Source organism: Passer domesticus, chromosome 8 (genome assembly GCF_036417665.1).
Source record: "Passer domesticus isolate bPasDom1 chromosome 8, bPasDom1.hap1, whole genome shotgun sequence".
In the NCBI taxonomy this organism is placed as follows: Eukaryota; Metazoa; Chordata; class Aves; order Passeriformes; family Passeridae; genus Passer; species Passer domesticus.
The window spans coordinates 37,019,832-37,043,595 of record NC_087481.1 but is presented as its reverse complement, the minus strand read 5'-3'; the positions used below and the strand labels follow the sequence as shown (position 1 = coordinate 37,043,595).

The following is a 23,764-nucleotide window of genomic DNA, read 5'->3' as shown; positions in this document are numbered from 1 at the left end:
CTATTTTTGTGGAGAAGAGCTGACACTGGAAATAAGTAAATCTTCCCTACCTCTGTCCTATGACATGAATGTTTATAAACTCTAACCCAGGTTGGTGTCAGGGCAGGAAATATAAGTCAAAACTGTGATTTATAGGATCAACCATAGAATTAAAATACTAAGTTCTTATTAATCTAAATGTGAATTAGTTAGCTAAATCCCCATATCCTTTCAAAAATATGCCAGTGTTTTTACTACTAATTTTGCCATTTTTGTATCTAGTGACAGATTTTGTAAAATTACTTCCATAAATGAACAAAACCCCAAATGTATATCACTAAAACCTTAGAAGACAAAATGATTAGATTTCCTGTGGTGGAATTACATTATCAAACAAAACACAGGTTTTGAAATGCAACACCTCAAAAGAAATACAGTTGACTGAAAATTCCCATAATGAGAAATCCATGAGCCTAAATATTTGGTGTTCCTGATTTGCTCACTTCCTCAGGTTAATGTTTCTTCAACATGTTTCCAGTTTTTTGGTTTTTTTTTCAGCTGAATTGGTTGTTGTACTTTGAAAGGTGATGATTTGCAAATGATGATTTCCAGCCTACTGTAGTCTATGTATGGCAGAATGTCCATCAAGTTGCCTCTAGGTGACATTAGTAGTGCAATCATTCAAAATGCAGCCTGACAGCATTTCAATCAATTCACTTTTCAACACTAGACATCAAATATACATTGCAAACCCAGCACCTGCTCTACTTGTCGTGTGACATCAAATAGGTTAGCCTCGGGTCCTAAGACAGAGGCTGTCTCTTGAACTGCTACATTAAGGAGTGACTTTGGCAATGATACTCTTGGAGATTAACACTCCACCAAAACTGGCTCTCGACCTACAATGCAGTATAATCCCTTTACTCCTTGTGTTTGTCTCTCAACACAGTCCACAGGAGCTCTGTGTCTGCTAGATGAGTCAGCCACAGAGCTCTTAACCTCATCCTGTAGAGCTTCATACTTACAGCAAAAGTGCAAGCAGAATGGCAGCTATGCATTTATAAAAACTTGTCCCAGGTCTGAGCTCCTTGAAGTTAGCTTCCTCCTTTTTGCAACTAATGCATCGCACTACCCCTTGAGGTGGCAAATTTGGCAGCTCTTCATGAGCTCTTGGTGGTTGTATCAAGACCTGCTCTTTTAAAAGAGCAAGGGAAGCACTTAGGATAATATCCAGCTCTTGTCGTACTGGTCTTGAGACTAACAGGCCTGGCTACTGCCATCCTAGGACTTTTTCTTGTGCTTGGAATCAAAAACAGGTCAGTTAGTGGTGTCCTTGAAAGTTTTCAGTACTCTTCTATACTTTGGGCTGAGGTAAGCCCAAAGTATAGGTCAAGGAATAGACCTGAAACAACCTATACTGTGTGTACTGAATCTTAAGGGTCAGATCAATAATTCCCTTCGAATGAGAGGGCAACTAGCTTTTGTCAAACACCATGGAGGTGCCTAACAAAGCAGGCAGGTGGTGAGTGTGCCCAAGATTTCAAGTTCAGAGGAATAAAAAAGGCATGCCAGCACTTGTAAACCTTAGAAGAACAGTGTGAATCCCCTTCCTTTTGTTTGCTAATCAAGCTTCTGTGCTGATGGCATGACTAGATGAAACAGTATTGTAAAGGCATTGTCAGCTGCTCATAATAGTGGCATGGGCAAGGACATGGGCATGCAGGCCACTGTGTGACTCGGGCACAATTTGGGCCTTCTGAGGTGACCCTAGGGTACAGGAATGGGGATCCAGGTATGATAGGTTTAGAAAGAGAGAGTTTTGATATGGCCTATTTACCACATGCCTCACCACCATCCCTACTAGTACTGTAATAGATGTGATCTTTTGTGCCTGGAGGGACAACACCTGGTCCAGTCCTGACTGAATTCCAGGTACTAGGCAGGATGGTGCTGATCACATAATCACCTCAATCCTAGAGCCAGGGATTGCAGGTTTGTGTTTTCTACGCAGGACAGCATCTCTCTCTCAGTGTGCACAGTGAAAAGGTGACCAGCTGGCCTCACCATTATCTCTGAGCTCACAGCAGGCAGGAGATTTGTGTCCCCTTGCCCTGCAGAAACTACCAGTAATCAAATTTCTGGAGCTCCACAGAGGACACTGCCCTGCTCATTGTTGCCACTCTTGCTGAGAGATGCTCCACATCAGGAATGTGAATGCAGCAGGAGATCTACATCCCAAGTGGCACAAAAGAGGTAATGTAGTACCCAATAACCTTCACAGATGAAGCAAACAGCTGAGTTGAAAAACTGTCACAAGTATTTGCATCCCTAGCAAAGTTAATGGAGGAAGAGGAATGCTGTCTTAGAAGATGAAGCAGTATGTGGACAGATTTCAGAAAGGTAGGAAATTGTATAGGGGTGGCAGAGATTATTCAGAGCTACTAACTCAGTATGGAGAGATGATTTTCTTGTTGAGGAGTGACTGAATCTCTTCCCAGTGGAAATGTTTGGCTCTGGAGATAGACTGGATGCTGGTAAACCCCAGGTTAGGGCAAGGTCCTCCCTGCAGGCCTGCTCATTCTGGTCTTTGGGACATTCAACTGCCTGGTGCAGCTCCATCCTGCAGGCTCACAGATGGTAAAAGGAATCAAGCCAGACTGAAAGCTTGCTGGGGACACAGATGTGCTCTGAAGATTGCTTTGGTATTTATATGAAACAACTGCTTTTTATTAAGTGTTGAAAGTAATAATACATAATTATAAATTATATTAGTGTATTAAATTATTGACATAACACAACACAAATATTTCTTAGGAGAGTGAATAAACATATAAAGCTATATTACTTTATAAATGAATTCATTAGTATTTATTACAATTACAATCAATTATTAAACATTATGATGACTTGCTAAGACTGGATTTTTTTTTTGGCTATTATCAATAATTTTAATTACCAACTTTAAGTACTGGTTATTTCCCACACACATCCCACGGCACTAATTTTTATACAGCATCTAAAAATGCACAATGTTTTTGGTTTGGGTAGCTTTGTAGTACACACAAATTGCTGAAAATAGTTTCCTAGTTGTTAAGTGGAAATAGAAGCTCTGGGTGTCCCTCAATCAGTTATGACTTAGCTTGGGAGAGCTGGTTTATATTGTGCAATAAGAAATATGTTTCTTCAAAGTTTTGTGCATCATATCCAAAACACCAAAGGGCCAGGTTTGCCCATGTAACCAGTTTTTAGATCCTTCATGCCATCGAACAAAAGATTCTATGCTCAAAGGCTTACACACAATTTGTCTAAGAGCACAGAATATCTAAAACAGGTTGCCTGGAGAAGCTGTGGATGCCCCATCCCTGGAAGTATTCGAGATCAGGTTGGATGGGGCTCTGAGCAGCCTGGTTTAGTGGAAGCTGTCCCTGTCCACAGGAGAGGATTTAGAACTGGAATACCTTAAAGGTCACTTTCAAACCAAACCATTGTATTCTTATTGCCTCAAGAGTGTCTGTAGATTGTGATGGTCTCACTGTTGGACCTATAATTATTTCTGATGCTGACTTGGTTGGCCCTACTACACTCTTCTAGACTTATTACAAAGTATTCAGACAGTCTATTTTCAGGCATCTTAATTTGTTAAACAGATGCATAACCCGAATATATTTTTTGAGTTGTTATCACAGGTCTTCATATCCTCAGATCTGTTCTCTAGTTCTTTTCCCTCGAGCCTCCTCTAACACTTCTACAGTCTGATCTCTCAGGTTGTTACTTCCAACTCCTCAGCCACCTGCTGATGTGTTGTGCTTCAGACACACAATCTCTAACACAGATGTAAGCATTTTCACTTCTCAACTGCCACACTTAATTTCCTGTGCAGTATCTCAGTGGACACAGAGATGCCTGGGCAGCTGTACCCCTGGTCCCACCCTACCTTACCCTCTTCTATGGTACTGCAGCATCCCCTGAACTCCAGTTATCCTTACAGGTCCTCTGCTGATAGGAGTAGTGGCAGCTGGGTGTTGTTGTCATCCCTTCAGCGCTCAGGCAATCAGCCTATGCCCTGTAGCCACGGTGAGTGAAGGTATTAACAAGGACACCTGAATTGATTTGGTGCTGATACTCAGCTGTTGAACCAATCATCAGACTATAAAAGCTGCGAGGTCGATTAACAAAGCGTTTTGCATATTACTTGGGAGCAAAGGCATTGTCTGTGCATGGTAGGGTTGCTTTATAGTACCTTGTAAAATAATTTATGCTAGAGAAAAGCGTAGTTATTCTAGCTTAACTAGAGGTAGTTACATTTTTACACATTTTTAATAATTTCAGTGCTACTACATGAATAGATTGTGGATGTTGTAAATAGGTTTGCCTATCTGGAGGGAGTCAGTGAAGGGATATCATAACTGAGCTTTTTTAAGGTTGCTCTTTTTTTTTTTCCCCTGTATTTTCAACACAGAGAAATGAATTAATTCCTCATGGAAGGTGCTCTATGGACAACTCCTTTTTATCTTCACAAGTCCTGGAGAAACAGCAGTGGATTCCCCTGCCTTACTTCACCCCTAAACTGGTCTCCTGCATATGTCTCTCACATAAGGAGCTCTGTTTGATTGCTCTCCTTCTTTTCTGTTGAGAACATCCAAGGTGAGTGTTTGCTTCACAGGGGTGTTTCCCCCCCACTTATTTTTTCACTCATCTGGAGTTAGTCATTGAGAAGGTACGACCAGGTCAGCAGATACAGATCTACATATGTTGATGTGGTATGATAGCTTATATTACTAATAAGTGTGCAATTTTACTAACAGTACATGAACAATAATTTTAAACTGAAGTGTTTTCTAACCAGCAATATAACAAGTTGCCTGAAATTTGTTATATAAGGTTATATATGATAAATATGCCTTGATTCAGCAGAAATATAACTTGATAAAATCAGGTTTTGTCATGCTTTTAGTCCTGATGAATTTACAGTAGAATTTTCCCTCTAGCAGGACTTGACTAAGATCTTTTGCCTTCCATTATAACAATTAAATTTCTTTTACACATTTTAACCAGTAATTTGTTGCAAAGCACTTTGATATGCTCTGCTCAGATGGAAGACATTATAGAAGGATTTTATTGCTGTCAAAATGGAGTGAATGCTTAAAAACATAAATAACAATTCGAATTTAGAAATAGCTTGGCTTTAGCTGTCTTTACACTGTTGTTGCTCAATGCAGCACTGTTTGAAAGACTTAGTCACAATCTGGAACCCTGCTGTGCTAGAAGATGTATTGACACTGGACAAAAAGGTAGCACTGCTATGAAGTGCTTTCAGTTTTCCCACAAACACTTATGCAATTAAGTTGGAGGCTCCATTTGTTTGCTTGTTTTAGTACTTGCTCTGTTTTTTTGTTTTGCTCTTTCATGAATGATAATGAAAATTTATATTGAATGCACATGTTTTAACTGTCTAGAATGTACCTAAGCAACACGTGAAAGCTGTGGGAACTCAGTACATCACTCCGGATGTCCAGAGCTACCGAGACAACCCTTGGGGGGCTCGGAGGCCCTGGAATGTTGCCAAAAGTACCTGGTGGCTTGACTTTGATCCTTTTAAAGAAATGACACCTGAAGGTGAAGAGATGAGAGAATTTCATGTCTAAATGGTGAGGGGATGTTATTCACTTGTTAGAACTTAAGTTAGAATGCACTGTACAGGGGGGTTTTATGTGTTGTACAGGGGGGTCTAGAATTCTGTACATGGATCAGGAGTCCCAAGATGGAGGAATTTGGGCGTGCCCTGTCCTTCTTCTTTCTTCTCCTTGGCATCCATGTTCAGGATGATGTTGGCATGTGTGGATTGGTTCATAGAAAGAGGACACTTGCCAACAAGGGCAGAAAGTATTGGGAAGTAAAGGTAAATATCAAATACGTAATTTTCATTATAAAAGAGACAACCGCCTCGTGGGCGGGGGAGAGTGCCTTTGGCTGTCTTGCTGATCAGACCTCGGCTGGACAGACAGAAAATCTTTGTAGATAAGAAATAATAAACTCGACTGAAGACCGAAAGCAAGAGTCCAGACTCCTTCTTCGAGAGCGCGGCCTACCCAGAACCACTTTTTCCCGTGCTGGGGCAGAGACAAGCAACAGCCGTCCCCGGCAAAAGCTGTTTTTCTGCTGGAGTTAAGGAAAACCCTTCTCTTTTTTTTTTGTCTGCAGATTTCTCTGACTCTCTTACTTCATGTTCTTAACATATATACAAAAAATGTGTAAATCTAATGAGGTTGAGTGCCACTGATGAGTGGCTAGAAATATATTTCAAAAGAGACATGGTCATCCTCAACCTCTTCTAAGCAGCCCTTCCTGACCTTCAAAACCAGAACTACAGAATGTGGGATTTTCCTATAATGAAAAAAGCTGTGCCTGTCTCACTGCTAGTGCTTGTGTTGTGTGGATAATTGTTCTGTAACATTGAAGGCAAAATTAGAAAACCAAAGTCATTGGTAATAAGAAAGCAACAGAAGCCACAAACCTGCCGCTGAGGAAATTTATAGCAGGGAACTGACACAGAAGAGTGAAGCATATTCATGATGCTAGGGTCAATCTCATTCACTTTGTCTTGGCCCAAGCTATGTTTCCACCTGTTGCTTTCTATGCCTGTGAATTCCTCAAAACTGCCCCAAGTATGAAACAAATCTGTTTTGGTCTGCAAGCAGTATTTCAATCTTTTAGGCTTGGGGATACTTGTTCTGCTTATTAATTTTGTGCTTTAGGTGAATACAGATGGTGAGATAGGGCAAGAAGATTTATGTTGAGATTTATTGAGGGAGCCTATTTTTCTCCTCCTGGTTGACATCAATAGGGTTGTGTGGTCTATTCTCTTGGTCACAAAGTGCACCCTGAGAAAGTACGGAGAGGGCCCTGATTGCAGTCCTGCCTTCAAACAGGTCACAACTCCATTGTTCTGGAACAATAGAGGTTTTATAAACAAAGTCTTGACTAGAAAGATTGTGAGTTATGATACTACAGAGAGCCTTTCTGAAAGCAAAACAAGGCAAAAAAGAAACAGGGTAAGGCATAGAAAAATGCTTATAAACAATAAGTTAAATATCAGATCCTGAGCAATATATTGATGATGGAGGAACTGTGCTACCTTACAGAATGCTGAGGTTGGTCTGTTAGTGTTTACACCACACAGTGTACATGCTGCATAATTACAGTGAAAATAAATGCATAGACACACAAGTACTTAACAATCTGGTTACTACTGGCTTCAAAGAGATTGCTTGCATGCTACAAGTTAGGCATAAACTTAGGCTTCCTGTTGGGGACCTGAAAGAGGCTGTGGATGATGCCCTGTCCCTGCATTGTCTATTGCAGTCATCTCATGGCCCCTTAAGTTACTATTTCCAATGGCCACCTGTTGCCTTTCATCATAAATTGAGCACTCCCCCTGCAAACTCTCCCCTTTGGCAAGGCGTGCTGCCTACTCATGTGGAAGTATTTTTTGCAATACTGGAACTTACTCTTTTGAAGCATGACTTTCTTTTCACTTGACAACATGCAGCACCTGGTGTAACAGGTGCCCTGTGGGGGTAGAGCAGTGCGAGTAATGGGTGGAAAAAGTGAAGGATGCTCTGAGAAATCCAGAGCAAGCCTCTTGAGTTCAAGCAGCTCATGTACTGAAGATATTCAGACTTGTATATGTGTGAAATTAAAATTAATTCAATTATTAATATATCTTTGTGCACAGATATTTACGTGATCTTTTTATCTAGGTGTTATTCAGTAAAGAGGAAATTAGCATTTCAATCCATCCCACCCAAACCAAGAAACTTCCCTCTTTGGTACTAGCCAAGAAACATTATTTTTTTTTCCCTTCCCTTTCATAACTGTAGGTATCTGAAAAAATAAGCTCATATTACTTTGTTTTATGAGCTTCTAAAGTTTCTAATTTTGGTTGCTAGTGCCCAGAGGATGAGTAATCAGTTATTAAGCTAATCAGCCTTATGTTGTAGTGCATCAGTTTGATGAGGTTAATGTTAAAAGTCTGGCATATGTATTTGCAACCTTCCTGTGTTAGTAGAATGTAATGCTTTTCTATGTGAAGATCAATGTAACAAGCAGAATTAATCAAAGACAGAGAGAGGGAGGGGGGTCATGGCAGAAGGGATTGAAACTCCCTGCGTTATAGACTTCCACCTCTATAGCTATGGCAAGCAATTATTACCAAATAAAGGGTTCAGCATGTATTCCAGTAAAGCAGGTGGTCAGACTGTTAGGCAATAACAATTTAGGAACTGCCGCTTTTCTGCTCTCTTTTTAAATGCATCTATAAAGAACATCCAAGAAAGCCATGTGCAACTTTTTAGAAGCATTTTAATGAACTTGCTCTCATTTGTTAATAAGGGGATAATGGAAGATTAAAAGTATCCCTGTGCTATTTTGTTTTACTTTTTAACTAAATTTTTAGTATATGATGTCTGCTTATTCAAAGTGTGAAGCAAGTATTTAGATGAAAGGCAGGTAACTAGGACAGGACTGAAAGTTAATTATACAGAAAAACACTGCAGCTCAAGTTTCTAGTAGGTGAAGCCCAGAGTCTCTTGGAATTACATTAGTTCCAAGGAGAATGTTGCTACCACAAAACTAGATGCCAGAGTTTCTGCAACAGGCTTGTTTGAGGTGGGGAATGGAGACTGTCCAGGTTTATCAAGCTGAATTTTGCATTCTGCAGCCCTAATCAGTCTGAAGCTAATTAGCAGCCTCTACACAAGAAGGCCACAAGTCATTAATCATAGGAGTTGAGAGGAGGCAGACCCCCATCCTTGACATTTCAAGAAAAGTTTTCTCTCGCACTTCTTTTTTTGTGATGGGGCTTCAAAAGTCGCAAGATTGCTTTTCGTGGTCAATAGTGTGTGAAGTAGAAGCCATGTCTTGATGTGACAGACAAGGGACCACTGTTCAAAGACCTATTGGACTCTTTTTTATTTCTTTTTTCCCCCTTCTCCCTTTCTAAATGCTGTCCTCTAATAGAATGGAGTCAACTGATGACTTTATTTGCTTTGAGTTGAAGCATAGTTCAGCTGGGAATAAAAAAGAAGTTTTAACAAGTATGATTTTTGTTAGAGCAAAATTCAAGTTTTTTATAAAGCTGCTTAGTTCTTTTAAAAAGTTACAATCCTTTCTTATGCGCAGCTAATGAGGAATGAAAGTCCTTTCACATGCCTAATGCAGTTTAGTACAGTGTGTCTTGAAATCCAATGCTAACAGCTGCAGGCTAAGTACTAGGAAACCCTTGCAGGAAAAAAAAATTACATTTCTTGAGGCTGTTGATCAAACTTCTTACAAACAACTTGGAGAAGTAAATTTTAATAATAGGTTTTTGGATTTAATGATGCTGAGAATTAGACTGTGTGTTATATTTTATTCTCTGGGCAAATGACATGTAATTCTATCTGTATAACTCCCACAATAAGAGATGGGTGGTGTCTATATTCCTGTCTAGCAAGTCTTACTGCATGGTTGCCCATAGCATGTCCTTGCACCTGTTGATAGCATCACTGTTCAGGCTCAGATATTTACTACAATATTATGGCCATTTCAGAGCTTCTGGCCAGGACAGCAAGAGGAGAAGCTGTTTTTATAAGTGACAAATACAGTTCATCCAGTGTTCTTTTGTTAATCATCGAATTTTCACTATGAACAAAACTGTTTTGTTGAAGAATAGGTTTTAGGAATACTTATTGAAGACCTAAATTTCTCTCTCAAGGCCTCTTTTTTATCCTATTGAGCGATGTGGACTTTGTTGATTTACTTAAGCAATTGGAGTAACACTCAGAGCAGTAATGGGCTTTTGTCTGTACAACTCTCCAGGAGCCCCTTGTCCTACCAGGCACTATACCAAACTCAACATCCATCCCTCTACCTGGAATTGTCCACTGCAGACTGGGAGTGGCTTTTTAGAAAGTGTTAGCTCAAGCTGCAAAGCTGTATGGTGACAAAGCACTGCATTGCACTGCCAACAGCCTGGGCACACTAAGATCTAATGCTCCTCTATGACCAGTGCCAGTTGTGCTTTGATTTGCTTATGTCTCCTGTTTGGAGAGTTAAAATGATGCTGAAAGGCTGTTGGGTTTGGGATTTTGTCATTGTCATGTTCATTTCTTTTCCTGTTACCAGTCCTTGAGATACAAACTGAAAATGAGGAAGAAAGGTTCCATTAGGAACCTCAACAAATTAAAAACAAATTAAACCAGTGCTCTGTCTCTAGTGGCTCAGCAAGCAGCTGTCTATAGCTGTGATATAGCTGTAGATTATTGCATTTACTTTTCTGAATCACTAGTAGATCTGGTCCTTGTACTGCTGTCCTATTTCAGTAAGAATGATGTCTTCAAGGTGCTTCTTGTGCATAATTTCTGCATCTGGGGAGGTCGTGAGACGATCACTTTGGCTGACAATAGGGAGGTTAACCCAGTCATGAGTCTGTGATTGAAAATTTAGCTCTAGATAAGACTCCAGTGTGAGAAGGCCCCTGTTTTGATGCCTGAGTAGTGTACCTTTATGTGTTGCTTTCTTCTGAGACCAAGGTTGTGAAGCCCTGTTAAGTATCACCTTTTCATTGTATTTTTATTTTCTATCCCCTTCTTAAACATGCGTATTCCCGTGCTCACTCCACTTTCCAGTTCTCTGTTTCTGAAATGTGAACCCAGTGATATTCCAGTTTGCACGTGGCTTTCTGTGCCGGCCTGCGTGAGCCTGGCAATTAGGCATCCCCAACAGAAAAAGGCACCATGCAGAAGCTTGAGAAAAAAAATGGTAAAAGCACTGAAAGAGCCATTAAATTCCTCCTGTCATATCAGTGAAACTGTACATAGTTTGAAAAATTCCCCTAATATATCTTTAAACCATAGACCATAGCACTGGTTACGGTCTAGAGTACCAACTCTTACATTTCAATAAAAGGCCATTTTCTTTCTTTTTGTCTCTAATACTGGGGGTAGTGGGCAGGGCACGGGGATGGGAATATTACATGCATCTACATAAAAATAAATTTGTAGTGAAATCACATTAAGGATTTGACTAAGCCCACACAAGCAGAGAGTTAAGACTGATATTCTGTCATTACCTCAGCTCATTACATCTTGGTGTTTTGTTACTCATGTAGTCTGTAAGATCACCCACTCTCTGGAGAATCCTATACTACCTGGAAACAAAAGGAAATGTTATGTTGTAGCTTTACCTCTGAAATTTCCTTGCTTTGCCAACTTTCCTCAGTGTTACCATAAACCAGTTCTTGGTGACTTATATGTATTAATGGCATTAATTAAACTATCAGCACAGCTGAATGGGAGAAAATGCGTCTTCTGAACTTGTTTCTTGAATAGGAGTAAATGCCTCATTAATCTTAAGCATCAACCCAAGAACACTGTGTTTGTTAGATAGAATAATAAATGACTTTACAGGAAATACACAATAGCAGATGCTGGAATGCATCCATTCATTAGTCACTGTGCATAAATATCCCCTTATTTCCATGAAGAGACATTTAATGGAGGGCCAGTCTGACAAACATGTGCAAGCTGTCACTCACTCATCGAGAAAATGGAAGGAGAAAATGTCATAGAGATTTGCCTGGTGAACACAAAGTATTACATACCTTATGTGTGCTTTTTCTGCTCCTTGCCCATCTTTCATCAAATTGAAATGTGCGTTAAAAAAGGCAAAACTGTTGGACAGGTTTTGCAAGCCCATAAGGCATTACAGTTATTTCTACTTCTTGCTTGCAAAGTCTGGGTCACTGCTGAGTCACTTGGAGGCAATCACCAACTTTACTCAAAGCCCAGTTGAGTGTCTGGTGAAGTCCAAGGAGGGCTATTTGCTTCAGAACCTTACAAGAAAATATTGTTGGGTTTGTTTTTAATCATTGCTCCCAAGATACTAGGAAACAAGCAAACAAGCCTATTTCAGTGAATAACAGTGAATGTAGAAAAAAAAAGTTGCTCCCCTCCCACAACCCCTGCTGTCTGTTAGCTTTTGTAAACTTATATGTATTTCCTAGTCTTGTAAAGTAACAATTCAAAAGAAAGTGAAGTCTGTATATTAATTGTTTTGCTTTCTTCTCCACATAATTGGTCAGAACTACTGTTTTTCTCAGATTGTTGATTCAATGCACAAGCATATTATATGTGTTACAGGAATGTCTAAATAATTTGCTTGGTATGTGCAATTGTTCCTCATTGCTGCGCCATAATAAAATGGTCACATTATAGCATAATTTTTCTTAGAACACAGTAACGGTGCTTGGATGTCACTGAAGTCTGTCAGGTTTCTAAGCCTAAACTGACCAGAACTAGGAAATCTGGATTTATGAAACAAATTCTTAAACTGGTGATTGCAGTGTCTACTAAAGCTATCAACATCCTATACCAGCAGCCATCCCCATCAAGACATCTTCCATCTAAGCATGCAGGTGCCTTGTGCCAATGGATCCTTTACAGGTATCACATTGTTTGTCTCTATATTGGTATTCTGATTAAAATACTAATCAGGGTACTTGGCTTTGGGCCTGCACAGACTCAGCCTCATAACATAAGGGAGGACAAAGTTTAGTTTCTTATCCTGGAAGTTTATGAGTAAGTGTGGATTTGAAAAATTTCTATGCATGATTTGGTGAATCTTCTCATCTGAATTTAGAGCTTGGCAATGCTTTATGGTATTGTTAAATCCAATGCTTTGGACCAAAATTTCAAGCTGGGTATTGTGGGAACTTGGGTGGTTATTTTTCTACTGGCCTAAATTTGCAGTCTTTGCTCAGAAGTCCTACTTTCATGGACACCAGTTTGCTTACAAAATTAGAGCCATAGATCAGCAGTGAGTTACTAACAAAGTCAAGGGAGGAAGAGTTTTGTTTCAAAGTAATATATAATGATAATAGCAGCCTAAAATTTCAGAAGTGACTAGTGAGTTTTGAAATAGAAAGTACCAGTAAGCTTGCTGTTTCTGCACATCTGTCATCTGACAAATAGCCCCACTTCAGCTTGTCACAAAAATTACTGCTAGGCTAATAGTTCACTAATAATGGTAGAAAATATTAGTACTTTATGAAGTGTGATGTAAATATAAGTTTCTAAGCAATTTTTCACCATTAAAGATCCGAAAATAACTAAAGAATTTTCCCATTTTTGGTTGTAAGATTTCCTTCTGAGTACCTTACATTTTTCCTGAATCATACTCTTGGTATGGTTTGATGTGGGTAGGTACACCAGTACCAGAATTTACATATTCACATCCTTCAAAAATCTGTTCCATTGGTGTACTACAATTATATTTTTATCCTAGGAGCAGCTACATTCCTTTGATCAGCAAAAACCCTTTCAATATATGCAACAATATGAAACTGAATTATACTGAATATAAGCACCTTAACATTGATTATGCAGGTAATAAAACATGGCATTGCCTTTCTCTCCCAAGAGGTTCAGTCATCCTGCACAATGGTAGTGGGTCGTTTCCACAGTTGATTCTAAGAGGTCAACTGTACCTTGAGCCAGAGAACTCCTGTTGGAAGAGAAAGACAGAGTCATTCTTTACAACTGGAATGCCGGGTGGGAATCCTCTGGACTCCATCTGGAACAGCTTTGACCAAACAAAGGCCCCAAGTCTGCTTGCAGTGCAGTTGGTGGGAATACTGCCACAGCATTCCTTGGGAGAAACATTAGGCTTCGATTATGGTCACAGCAAGAGAGTAGTGCATGTACAGCTGCCAAAAAATATTAACAAATAATGCTAAAAAAGTTTGTGTCTGCTTTCATTTCTTTTTGCTTTTCTTTAAGGCAACTAGCAGAAAACATTTTCATCTGTCAGGAATGAGAAATAAAGGTTTACTGCCCAAGCTTCATCTGCTCCCAAGACAGGTCAGAAAATCCATGGTTTTCAAAGTGCCCTGAGCCACTGTCCCTCTTGCAAACACAGGATTATGCAAGGACTTCGATGGCTGCTGGTGCTGTCCCCCAGGCCTCTGGGCAAAGCCCAGCTTTGCTGATTGCAGCCTGCCTTGCCCTTTCCCCCTCTTCTCCACAGAGTCTCTCTTGGGACTACTTGAGCTTTTGTTTTACAGCCAGGTATGCTGTTGGAGTGAACTCAGCAAAATAATGGTACAAGGTGAAGAGAGCAGGGGCCAGGCTGTGTCCCAGAGTCTCTAAAGGGCCAAAGAGCACTAGCACCTTTTGGAAAGCCTTTTCCTACCACAGACAATCTCCTTATAAATTTGATGCATCTCCTCTGTATCCTGTGTGTTAGCTCTGCCTGAACCTTTATTAGTATTTCACAGCATGTCTGCTCAGAACAACATTCTGCTGTTGCAATCTTTGATGAGCTAGCTTTGCAAATCAGAATAACCTTAACTTGGGAAGAGAAGATAAGGCAGAATTGCTGGTGCTCAATTCTTTCTTGCCTGAAACAAACAAATATCTAGACAGACTCTAGGACTTCTTGATTATTGAGAGGACTAGAAATTAAATTATTGTACAGTGGGAAGAATAAACTGCAGAAGTTTTCTTAAAACAGTGTTGACTGATTATTTCCATTAGATTAAAGGAAAAATGGCATCATTTATGTTGTATAGCTTGCTAGTTATGTTTTATTTATAGACATTGAAGTTGTGTTCCTGAGGTGAACAAGTTTTTGTATCATTAATTTCAGTGGAAGTACAGTAATATTTAAAAATGCTTTTCCTAGAGGCTTCCATGAATATTCCTTTCCTGTGAAGCCTTTTACAAATACTATAATAGATTTTCCTTCTCCATAAGAATGAATTTAAGACCATCAGAGATGTCTCTTTGTTTGTCAATTTGCTAGCTGTATAATCCAGTCTTTAATGCGGACTACAGTGTGAATGCTGAAGCCTTGAGTCTAGAGTGTTTTGTACTTTGTCTCATGTCCCATGAGCCTTCCATGGGCTCCAAAGAAGAGACCTTTGCCAAAGTGAAAATTGTGAAAGTATGGTGCTGCTAGTCTAAAGGCAGGTCAGGATAATCAGTGAGGTATGAGAAATAGAAGGCCAAAAGCCAAAATGAATGCTGCCTGGTTTTATGATTGAAAATGTTTTGTGGTGAAAACATAAGCATATAAACAGCTGCTGATAAAAAAGAACTCATTGTAACTAGATTAAATGTCTTACGTTGCTAATTCTATAAAGACTCTTCAGAAGCGTATAAAAATTAGTGAGTAATTCTCGACTGATCAGTATCTTTGCATCATATCAGCCTGGGCAAGCAAATGTAAAACCAAATGTAAAACCAAATAGTTCTGACTTGCAAGGTTTAAGATCCACTTTGTTTGCAGTTGCAAAGTGGCACAAACTTCAGAGCAATTTAGAACAAAGCTGCAGCATCCTTACATCTTAGATTATTCACTCCAGCTATTCTAGAGTCATCAAGAGATTGTGGTGGATGTGGAAATCAATTAATTTCATTTCATGTCTTTTGGAAATACCTTTCCAACCCCTCAAAGTGGAGAAGGGTACATGTTTATTCACTCCCTCCTTCTCTGTGCTTAGAGAGGCAAGAATTTGCTGTCTCTTAATCGACCTGTCAGTCATCTTTAAGGCAAACATCAGGGTACTATGAAACATGTAAACCAAAAAACACCCTTGGGGTAATGAAGGGAAAGAGAAGAGCCTCAGCTGAGCTATTTGGCCTGGGCTGATTTGCTAGGGTGCTGTAGGATATAAGGACCATCTGTGGTGGTGTCTGAGGACCTCAAAGAGGACATGGGTGTACAATCCCTACATACTCAGCTTCAGATCAAGTAGATGAGGGAGACTGTGGTAGGGGTGTATCTAGATGCACTGAAGGAGGACTCCTACCCTCTACTAGTGGTTCTTCAGTGACTCATTACATGCCTCAAAAAAAAATGTATGACACTGTGCTTTTGATCTTTATGTATAAGCGAATATGTATTCACTTTGCATATTTGTTTTGCATAGGCAATTGGCATGCAGAATTAGCTGTGGTGTGCTCTTGCAAAGAAACACACAAAGAATTGCAGCTGTGCATGGCATGGTATCAGTGGCATGCACTATGTAATTTGCATGCAGAGTGCTGACACTGTGATCTTGGTGTGCTGTGCTTTACATCTTGATCCCACCTCTGCTTTTAAGTGCATATCTATCAGTCTAGTTGTGCTGGCTGTCAAGCAGTGGGTGAGCCATGCTCTTGCTGTGTCTGTGCAGCTTCTAGAGCTAAACCCTCCCACTTCTGCCCTAGGAGTTCAAGGACTGACACAATTCACACCCCTGATACGAAATTATGAAAGATGAGGCTATCTGCTTCCACATCTCCCCACTCCACCCCTCATGCAGCGCAGAAGCACAAATTAAATTAAGTCTGTGACTGAGTCACATTTTGACTTGAATTCAGCAAAGCAGTCACTTGGGCTTGCTCCTAAGCATGTGGGTAATCTGCTGCTATTGAGCAACTTAAACACACCATCTTTAGGGGGCACTAAGCATGTGTTTGGATACTGAAATGAGGTCTTGGGGGTTTTTAAAATCAATTCATGCCTAGCTATAAGTACAAACAATTGTTATTGTACATGGTTAATGATGCTCTAGCTGGAATTGCTCATCCTTGCATCTGTACATCAGAGTATAATTTTAATTAGAGTTTCATTATCTTTTCATTTATTTTCTTCAGCAAGTAAATTTATACCTTGCTGTAAGTTTTCTTGTGAGTATAAATTAAAATAACATTATTAACATTATATCTTTCCTAATTTGTGTATCTACACTTATTTATCTGTGTTTTTTATTAGTCATAATGAAGCATGCTTGGAGAAATTGTGCAACTAATCTATGTACAGAAAAAAATAATGCTAAACAATATCATTATAATAATGAGAGGCTGTTTCTGATTTACTGAATAGAAATAATAATATAAATTTGTGATTAGTTTTTTATATATTTTAAAAATTATTTTTGGGGACAGTTGCCTGCATAATAAGCATTTCAGTAAAAAAGAATTCTGAATCTGACCTTGGAAATGAAATTGTTCAAAAATTATATTGAGAATTTTTTGTTCTAAATTCACATGTTAATGCAACCTAATGTCAACCTAATTTATAATTATTTAAAAATTCATTATGGAAATTAATCTCTTCTGGAAGATATTTGTGGGAAGAAGTTTGATATTAGCATTTTGAAAAAACTTAGGAAGTTGTTTGTCTAAATGTTTCTGTTGGAGTGAGTTGTTTCTTACCCACAGTGCTATATCCTAAATAACTTAAAAAATTGTATTTCTGCTGACACATTTTGAGTATGAATAAATGCTTTAAAATCATTCATCAATATATGTGACAAGTGGAAAACTAGTATGAGCCTTACAGTGTACAGCAGAATCCCCAAGCACAGGGAAACAAGGGACAATGAATTTAGGCAAAGTGACCAATAATTTGAATGATCAAATTTTTGTATGCTTTACTTAAAGTTTTAAGAAGTCAGTTTATCTGTACTGGACTTTTAAAAACTTATAAACTTTTTCTGCATATTTTTTCATTTTTCACCACTCTGAATTATTTCAAAGCTTTGCTTAGCCAGTTTCCAGATCACAATGGACAGTTATTTTGTGATACTTCTGCTCCGTAGTTGTTGCTTCACTCTGCATGCCTGAGTGAGCTAAGCCTCACTCCTTTGCAGCATCTAAAAGCTCACGAGACGTTTTCTCCTTTTGTTCTTCGGTTTTCATAGATTTTTTGGATGGTTGCTAATGTTGTTGAACAGAGAGTCTTCTGAGATGCGCATCACTCAGAGAATGATAAATAATCTACTCCACCCTCTTTTAGTTTCCATATTATAAAAATATTCTCTTAGGTTCTATTTTTCTCCCTCTTTCTCCTTTAAGCCTTTCTGGTATCTCCAAAGTATCAAGCCCTGCTGCAGAGTTAGTAAGCATTTCCTGCTTTACTTCCCACATGGCAAAGTGTCTTTCAGTGAGACATGATAGGTAGTCACAGATTGTCTCTGCAGAAGTCACTCGATTCTTGTTGTGGGTGTCTAATGGTGGATCAGGTACTGAGGGATTAGCACCTCATAGAGATGCTATGAGGTGCCAGGGACTAAACCTAATTGTTACAATTGCTTTTCTGCAGACAGCTCTTAGACCAGAGGATGCCGTTGGGTTGAGTAATGGGGCTTGGAGCAGTGAAAACCTTGTTAGGAGGGTTAGAACCAACCCAGCGAGGTGCATAGCTGGTATTTACCAGGATTGTGTTTTCTGTTCTGCACGACCAGAAAGTGATTTTAGCATGGATGATGAACTCTGCCTTGCCATTTTAGAACTCTATTACAGTCCTTCTTTGACTAAATTCCATGCTATATTCCCCCAGGCAGTCACAATGTTGACTATGAAATAAGTGTGTTGCAATGATAACCTTAGACTTAACAAGAGCCTGTGTCTCCTATAAGTGGCAAAGTATTGTTTCTATTTCCCAACTTCAGCTTCAAGTCTCTTCAGAACAGTGTAACACGGAGCAGAAACTGGCTAAACCAGGTTTACAGAACTTTTGCAAATGTTTTAAACGTTTTCCCTTTCTAAGCCACACAAGTCTTGCCTGAGGCACCATTCCTAAAATAAAATTAGGCTTCTGAAAGATTTATTGTGTGCTTTTGGAATTCAGCATAGTTGTCTTTTGCTTGTTCACATAATGAGGCAGTTGTGAAACTCTGACTCAGGGGTGAACTAAGCCCTCTTCAAAACGGGAACAAATGAGAATGTGTGGTCACACATGTAACTTCATCATAGAACTGAGTCTCTGTACACAGTACTGAGTGGGCTAGAGAAGGGTTTTGTACAGCATCCCCAGCTGCCTGCTCTATCCTCTCCTCCTGTATTTGCTGGGGGGCCTGCTATAGTCTGCAGGTACTCATGAAACAACTGATGCCATATATGGAGTCACAAAAGCAAGTGGAAGCAGGTCTGTGTGGTCCCTAATGATCACTGCCCTGTCCCCTGACACAGCTTGTTCTTGCCTGTAGTGACATTCTGATCTTTCTTATTTAATTGCCCCTGTGTTGGCTCTGGTTCGTAGTAGGGGGTGATTAGAGAGCTGTGTTTCCCTGCTGTGTTAAACAGTCTTGTCTTAAGTGAAGTGTACCCAGTGCATTGCATTTAGTGTTGTATGTGTCACATAGGAAAAGACTGCAGCAGCATTTGAAGCCGTTTCAGTTGATTGGAGCTAAAAGACCAGAACTTCCTGCTGCTACTGCCACTCCCAACTCCATGCAATTTCAATGGGCTGTTTTGCTGAAATCAGACCCCCTCTGGGTTGTTTACTCATCAAAACTGGTTTTGCGATATAGGAGCCATCAAATGCATTTCAAAATGTGGAATAAGCTTCAAACTACATCCAGGAAAGGATGTGTATTTGTGCACACAGACTAAGATGCTTTTTCAGTGGAGTCTTTCAATAAACATTCTGAAAAGTGTCAGTTTTTTCCAGAGCAGTGCTTGCCATAAGATTGATTAGATTCAGGTGGCTCAAAGAAAGTAAAACTGTTCCTATGCTGCACCTAATTCTTTTCCTTTGTCTTCCTGTGCAAACACAAATAACTAACGCTGGCAAACAGTAAATTGCAGTGAGCAGTGGAAGTGCTAAATGGTAGCAACACTTAAAACATTGCTGAAATTCAAAAGAGCAGCTGTTAGACATTTAAACCTATCATTCTCTTCTGAACATATATCAAATTTACTTCATAGCACTGTCATAAAAATGTATGAGAATGTAAATGCTTGAGTGACCCATTAATCTTTTGAGTAGTAAACATAAAATCTTCTTAACCCCAGTGATGATATAACCATACTTTATTTTGAATGAGGACTTTATCATAGAAGTGAAGATGTTCTGTGTCTTTCTGTGATGTATAAGTAAGAGCAAATTAATATTAAAGTCTGATGTCTATGAAAAGTGTGCCATTATATTGATTGCAATATGAAGATATATGTAGTGAACAAAGCTACACTCAATTTTGGATAAGCACAGAAATCTAATAATAAATACAGAAAGAGTATAAGCTCATTACTCATTGATGGCAGTCACCAGTCTGATGCTGTTATCATTATTATTTACTAACTAACTCAATAATGAGTGTTTGTTCTTACAGAATTGTCCATAAAACTTTCCTTTTTATGTGTGTCAAATGATAAACCTGCCTTCTAAGCTGTCTTTGTGGTGAAAATACACCCTTACATATTGAAAGTGTTGGTTGCTTGTTTCCATGCATAGGCCAGTCAGTTTGTCTCAACCAAGCAAACGGGCCATTTACATCATGGTGAATTCTGCTTGAATATGGAGTAGGAAAAAAAAGCTTGGCTCCAATTTGGGAACACTAATATTTGATTTATTCCAATCCTTCTGTATTCCTTCCACTGTCTCTTGAAGCCACATTTGAAAAAAACATTCTGACTAGCCTTTAAAGGGAAAAGGTACTGCTCATGAACAGCAAACTGCTTTTGTTGAAGAGCTAGATTTAGCCTTGATAGAAGTAGGAGAAATTTCATTAAACTTCTGAAGTTGTCCAGTTCAAAGCATTGTGCCCACAGGGTAAAAAACTGGAGGAGTTGGAAAACTTCTATTAAATAATCAATTTCATCTTCCCATCCAGCCAGGATTGTTTCCAGCAGCACACTGAGATTTCTTAAGCAATGGGACTTTGTGTGTGGGGAACTTAATTTATTCATAAGTCATTTCAATTTATTCGTAAGTAATTTGAACTGTGTCCAAGTAAGCATGGGAAAACTTATGTCCATCAGTTCCTAATGATATTTGGAAATGGAGGTGATTCCAAGAGAGAACAAACAACAAAAGAAAGAGGGAAGGATAAAAATGATAAACCAGTAGTTTAACAGAGTCAGATGAGCTGTATTAGTTTAACTAGAGATACAAACTAGCTACCAAGCTACATACTCCATGACAGGCATAATAAATTATAAAAAAATAAATAATATTTTCTAATAAGAAGAAATTGCTACTTTCAAAGGACAGCACATCATGTTAACTTTCAATTTGAGATAAAGTTTATCTTGCTAAGCAACAAACAACAAGGCTTAGGGGCCTTGATGATAAGTCCACAATATTTGACTTTGAAAAGCTTACCTTAAACTGAAAGGTAGGTTGCAAAACTCAAGTCATGGGACAGAAGCAATACACCAGAAAGCAGTCAGCCCAGACTTTCTTGTGTTTTGGGACCCCCCTTCCAAAAACATCTTTAAAGTTAAATAGAAACATAATTGGCACGATTAATTTATGTAGTGGTCTGTCTTGTCATCTTACTTCAATATTTGTTTTTAAAATACCTAATTAGTCCTACATAGGTTTGGAGGAAAGGACTGGATGAAGGAATATTGTTGAGGAGAGGTGGTGTTGTGGAGAGTGGGTTGGGTAGTAGACCACATACTCTTCCCCAGCTCAACCAGAGGCCAGGCTTACAGTATATACACTTGCACTGTAGCACAAAGTCCTACAAAATCAGGTCCCAGCAAATTGGAATGATCTGGGGTGGGTAAAAGGCTATTCAGTGAAGTGGTGAAAAAGTGAGAAAATGAGTTTTTCTGCGAGGTTCCTCAAATCTTCCTACACCCTGGACTTCCACTTCTATTTTACAGTCTGAGAGAAAAGGGATAAAACTTCCCATGCAATGCACTCTTCCTTTGCCACAGCTTGGAATGTTGTTGCTCCCAGCAACAAATTCAAAACAAATAATACTGTTCTTTACCTGGGGGCAGCAGGATCAGTTTTGCCTACAGAATTCTAATGAAACAAAATTTCATTCTTCACTATTACACTCATTACTTTCATAAAATCAGAGTTAGGATAGTTCTGAGTTGACTCATGCTTTTTCAAATGACTCCTCTTGCTCTGTTTTGGTACCATGTGGTTAATTTGGGTGAGAAATTAGGAAAATGTGGTTGCATGTTGTGCCGAGTATACATAGAAAGTCCATGGAGTGTTGAAAAAATTACATTGTTGTAAGAAAAGTTCTATAGAATAGCTACTCATTTTGACTTTGTCTTCCCAAAACTGTTCAAGTGTATTTAATGGTCATGGTGGATGCAACTACATTCCTGGGGAAATTCCCACAGATCTTTCACTTTTTGAATAAGCTTGTATGACTCATGCAAACATTTTAACTCCTCTTTTCAATAGTTATCTTAAAAAGTAACATGTAACTGACCTTCCAGCTCCCATCCTTCACCTCGTGGTGGTTTAAATCAACTCTATAGAGGAAATCAATCTGATGTAAAGTTGAGCTAGACCTTTGCTAGACAAATCTCATTAAAACAGAAGCTCAAACAAACACAAGGCTTTGTCACCTACACACTTGTTCTTCAGATCTAATCCACACAAGGGTCTGTTGACCATGAATCCTTCGCTTCTGTGGGAACTGAGAGTGATCTCCCTCACACTTTTTAACTTCAAAACATTATTTTCATCCCTGCTTTCCCCCTTGATTGTTCTCTCCCTCTGGTTGCAGAAATCATCTCAGTAACTCTTACTCAACGCTGGAAAGCATTCCAGCACTTCACAGATCCGCACATCCGTTACTGTTTACAGGACTGTATCCCACAGCTAGGCAGTACTGGGCTGATCCTCAAGTCACAAAAGTCAGAAGAGATTTTGCCATAGACAATAATGAGCATATTTTGCAGGAAATTTTCTATTACATCCAGGTGTATTTTTTTATTAAAGGTATTTTTCACTTAATCTCAATAACAGGCATCAGTATCCAATGGATATATTCTTTCTAGCTTTGCTCAGTGCAAAAATCTTTTTCATACTATACTTTTGGTTCAAGTCCACAAAATTAAGTGGGGCAGTTAAAACAAGGCAAATAATGTACCTGATTTACCAGATTTTATTTACATTATTATATAGCTATTAGATGTAATATTGTCTGCTCCTGTCACTCTCTGCAATGTGTTTGATGATTCAGGGAATAAATAAAAGCCAGCGTTAGCAAATAAATGAGAGCAGAATTGGCAGCACACCAAGTCTGCTTTATTTGACTGAGAGAGAGATGTGTTACATGGCCTGTTTGTTTAAATTATGCCAAGAGCTGAGATACACCAGGTGTTGTAGGCCATGGAATAGAGCCCTTAAAATGTTTGCAAAAACCAGATTTCTGTTTACTGGTTTGCCAGAATACAAACCCAGAAAGTTTACACTGAGAAGTGGAAAGAACAGGACTTTGTTATACCAATTTGCTATTATTTTTTATTAATAAAAGTTACAGAAATGTCTCATATGTGCTAATTATCCACTCTCCCTGTGTGTCTGTCTTTACATTGGAATATATAGTATATGTAATTTTGTAAAATTATTTTAGTAACTATCTCAGCAATTCTGAAATACTGTAAGACAATTCTTTAATACAGATCAAGCCATACTGCCTTTAGTCAACTAAACATCCCTTAAATTCAGTAAATGGGAGATGGATCTGAGAGATTTAATCTGCCAGTTTTTCACCCTACTGCCTCTTCCATCAGAAAAAGCCAGACAAAGTGAGTTAAAACAAAGGAATTCCTGACCAGTTCTTTCAGGATGGGTACAGAAAAATGGTGTCACAAAGAGACCTCAGTAAGGAAGATCTAGCACAAACTACACTTAGAAATTGTTACATTTTCCTTGAATGCATCTGCTGAAGATGCATTCAAAGATTCACAGCAGAGATGGCTGGACTGATACTTTTGTGCTGCTCTCCACAGCATCCTGCAAAGCAAGCAGAGTGGGGCAGATGAGGGAACCTCAC

At 39.0% G+C, this 23,764-nt stretch overlaps 1 long non-coding RNA gene across 1 annotated transcript in view; it reads right to left on the bottom strand.

The window, feature by feature from the left end:
• Window positions 1-2,918: 2,918 nt before the first annotated feature.
• LOC135306447 (uncharacterized) overlaps window positions 2,919-23,764 on the bottom strand; it is a 62,232-nt gene continuing 41,386 nt past the window's right edge. The window contains exons 2-5 of the long non-coding RNA XR_010367266.1: window positions 13,385-13,521; window positions 11,621-11,851; window positions 11,090-11,167; window positions 2,919-4,042 (exon numbers count right to left, since the gene is read on the bottom strand). This is a non-coding gene — a long non-coding RNA (uncharacterized LOC135306447). The remainder of the gene's footprint in view (window positions 4,043-11,089; window positions 11,168-11,620; window positions 11,852-13,384; window positions 13,522-23,764) is intronic.